Source organism: Myotis brandtii, unplaced genomic scaffold (assembly GCF_000412655.1).
Source record: "Myotis brandtii unplaced genomic scaffold, ASM41265v1 scaffold775, whole genome shotgun sequence".
In the NCBI taxonomy this organism is placed as follows: domain Eukaryota; kingdom Metazoa; phylum Chordata; class Mammalia; order Chiroptera; family Vespertilionidae; genus Myotis; species Myotis brandtii.
The window spans coordinates 148,793-153,259 of NW_005371106.1; positions in this window are offsets into that span (position 1 = coordinate 148,793).

Below are 4,467 nucleotides of genomic sequence, written 5' to 3' on the forward strand. Positions count from 1 at the left end.
TGGCCTGCCTCCCCGCTCTTGATCAGGGTGGGAGAGTCCAATCAGGGGCAGGCCGGCAGTGGGGAGGGGCCATGAGGTTGGCCAGCCAGCCCACCCCTTGATCGGCTGGTTTGCTGGCCACAGTGGGCGTCATAGCAACCGGTCATTATGGTCATTATGGCCATTATGGTCGCTGGCTTTTTACCTATATAGATGAGGAAAGTGAGGTGCACAGTAGTTGCGACATTCTTAGAATCATACTGCTAGTAAGTTACAGATCTAAAATTTAAATCTAGATATTCCTGGTCCCAAGTCCAAGGCATAAGCACAAGAAATGGTCAAATTATTTTTATTATATAGACAATCCCCAACTTAAAATTGTATGACTTCAAGTTTTTCCTTAATGTTGTTGTGAAAGTGATATGCATTCAATAGGAACCAACTAAACTAAGCTATGATGTTCAGTGAATTATGTACATTTCTAATTTATGTTATTTTCAATTTATAATGGGTTTATAAAGATGTAACCCTACCATAAGTTGAGGAGCATCTGTATTCTACTATATATTTACATATATCATTCATTAAATTTTATTATAAAATATATTATTAATGTATATTTATATATCATATATTTTTTAACTCTACATTCCATAGTAAATGCTTAAGTTTTACATGATCCTTATACAGGCATACCTTAGAGATATTTCAGATTCAGTTACTTAATAAAGCAAGTATCACAATAAAATGAGGCATAATCTTTTTGCTGGTAGGAGGTCTTGCCTTCAGTTGTATAAAACAACACTTGTGAAGCGCAATAAAGTGTAATAAAATGAGGTATGTCTATAATTTAAGAATAAAGTCACAAATTATTATCTAATTTTTTAAAAAGGAATATGAAATTAGATCTAATTATATTTCACCCCAAGAAATTGCTGACTCTACTCCCAGGTGATTTGCTGATATGGCTGATGATATTGGTGAGTTTCATAAATTTAAATTAAAGATATAACTGATATTTGCATAAATGACTATCTTTGTCTTAATTGATCTTCCTGCTTGCAATTTTATCTTGTTCTAAAGCAGTGATGGCGAACCTCTGACACGCGTCTCAGAGGTGACACGCGAACTCATTTTTTTGGTTGATTTTTCTTTGTTAAATGGCATTTAAATATATAAAATATATATCAAAAATATAAATCTTTGTTTTACTATGGTTGCAAATATCAAAAAATTTCTATATGTGACACGGCACCAGAGTTAAGTTAGGGTTTTTCAAAATGCTGACACGCCGAGCTCAAAGGGTTCGCCATCACTGTTCTAAAGCATCCTGCATACTGCCAGCAGGTTGATCCTGTTAAAATACTGATTTATTTGATCATGTTACTTTCTTGATGAAAGTCCTTGAATTGCATTCTATCACCCTTATGTGATACTCCATCACTACTGGGATGACATTCCATCAGCATTTTTAAAAAATATTTTTTATTATTGATTTTAGGGGGGAAGGAAGGGGCTGAGAGAATGAGAGAGAGGAAGAGAGAGAGAAAGATACATGGATGTGAGAGAGATACATCGATCGGTTGCCTCCCATACTCATCCCAACCAGGGATACAACCCAAAACCTAGGTACATGCCCTGACCAGGAATCTAACCCACGACCTTCTGGTGGACTAGATAAAGATCCAAGCAACTTAGTCATATCAGCCAGGGCCATCACCATTTATTAATAGAATAAAACATACTGCTCAGCTGGACACAACATCCCTCCAGCTCTTTCCTCTGCCCACCAGGCATCCTTCCTGCTTCATGCCTTTCTCCTCTTCAGGTTTTGTATTCTGCTGCCTGCACCTGGCTAAGGCATAGCCAGCCTCCAGGACTCCGTTCAGTCCTTGGCAGGAACCATTCTCTGACACATGCAACTTTTGTGAACCGTACGCACTATAAACCCCTCTATTACAGCTTACAATTAAATAGCATATGCAAATAAGAACTCAATCAAGTGGCTTGCTGGGCTTGAGGTCCCATTTCTTTAAGATTAGTTTTCAGGTACTTGTTAACTTTTTGACATGTCCCTCAAATGTTAATAATTGGTTTCTCTTTTTGTGATATTAGCAACACCTGATGAATAGTTCACTTGGGGGTGCAAAATGCTGGTATTCTAATTGTCCTTCCTTCTTCATTGAATACTTCTATAAAGACAGGCTTACCCTCATCCTCTCTTCCAATACCCTGAAGTAGAGTCTGTATGGGAAAGGCAGGCTAAATGCTTGATTGTTTCCCTTATTTATCTGCCATACTTACGGGTTTATTCATGTTTTATATTTATTCAGTTGGCAAGCTGATTTAGAAAGTTATAATTTTCTAGAAAGTGGTATATTTTGCCTAAAATTTCAAAATCTATTGCCATAAAATTTTTTCTAGTATTTATGTTTTTAGAAAATCTCTGATATATTTATAGCTACATTGTTTTTATATTTCTTTTACTATTTTCTCACTCTTCTCTCTTTTTCCTTTGAGTAATCTTGCCAAAAGTTTATTTTATTAGTCTTTACAAATAATAACTTTGGGCATTGATCTTCTGTGCTGTATCTTTGCTTTCTAATTTTATTTACTTATCTTTTTTTTGTTTGTTGGTTTGGTAATTTAATTTTATTATTGAGAATATCCCCCTTTCTCCCCCTTCTGCTCCCCCCCTCCCCGCCGTTTCCCACCCCATCCCAGGCCTTCACCGTTCTATTGTCTGTGTCCATGGGCTATGACTGATTTGTACTTCTAAATTCCTGCTCCTTTTCACCCATTCCCCCAGCATCCCTCTCATCTGGCAACTGTCAAAATATTCTCTGTATCTGTGAGTCTGTTTCTGTTCTGTTTGTTCATATATTTTGATTTTTATATTCAATTGTTGATACATATTTATTGCCATTTTATTGTTCATATTTTTTATAGTTTATTTTTCTTCTTCTTAAAGAAGACCCTTTAAAGTTTCATGTAATATTGGTTTGGTAGTGATGAACTCCTTTAGCTTTTTCTTGTCTGAGAAGTTCTTTATCTGACTTTCAATTCTAAATGATAAGCTTTGCTGGGTAGATAATATTGGTTGTAAATCCTTGTTTTTCATCACTTTCAATATTTCTTGCCACTCCCTTCTGGCCTGCAAAGTTTCTGTTGAGAAATCATCTGACAGTCATATGGGCACTCCCTTGTAGGTAATTAGCTATTTTTCTCTTGCTGCTCTTAAGATTCTTTCTTTATCTTTAACCTTTGCCACTTTAATTATGATGTGTCTTGGTGTAGGGCTCTTTAGGTTCATCTTGTTTGTGACTATTTACTTCTCTTTCTGATTTTTCTTACTTCTAACTTCTTTAGATTACCTGTTCTTTTTCTAACTTCTTGATCTAAATATTTAGCTCATTAATTTTTAATTTTTAAGAGAAGTATCTTAATTTCTTTAAATTTGAATTCCCTCTAATTAGTATGTTTGATTGTGTAAAGAGTCTGAATTGCAATATTTTCTTTATTGTTCATTTCAAATATTTTCAAATTTCTACTGTTTATCCTTTAATGGTGAGCCACTTAGAAATGTTTTAATTAAGGTTTCAAGACTTTCCTCGACATATATTGTGCATACCATGGGTACCATGTCCAAATATTCTACAGTCACATAAAATTTCTTACTAACAAAAGAGTAAATATAATAGCTAATATTTATTGAGTGCTTATTTGTGCCAAGCACTGTTCTAGGTGCTTTACTTTTTTTTATTTAATCTTTAAAAAACCCCTATAAGTAGGTAGCAACAACATGATCATTTTACTGATGAATAAACTGGGGCACAGTTTATCTATCTATATACAACCCTAATATGCAAATCGACCAACAGTGAAACGACTGGTAGAACAATGCATCGCTATGATGTGCACTGACCACCAGGGGGCAGATGCTCAATGCAGGAGCTGCCCCTAGCCCACAGCCCACTGGTGGAGTGGGAGGCAGGGCTGGCAAGCGGGCAACTCCAGGCCAGCCAAAGCAGGTGCCAGCAGGGGCCCCGATCACCCTGCCGGTCGTTCCACAGATCGGCCCATGCACGAATTTCATGCACCAGGCCTCTAGTATTTATGTAAAGTGAGGTTTGGGGTGTTATCAAAAGAAATCATATTAGATGGCCTTCAGTATAGTAGTTTTTATTACATACAAACACAACAGATACACTATATATTTTATATTACATTCTACCAAAAATGAATTTATTTATGTTTTTATTGCCACATAATATTTCATGGTGTAAATGTACCATAGTTTTTTTATCCACTCATCTGCTGATGGGCACTTAGGCTGTTTCCAAATCTTAGCTATTGTAAAGGGTGCATATATCCTTTCTGATGAGTGTTTCAGGTTTCTTAGGATATATTCCTAGAAGTGGGATCAGTAGAGGTCAAATGGGAGTTCCATTTTTAATTTTTTGAAGAAACTCCATACTATTTTCTACA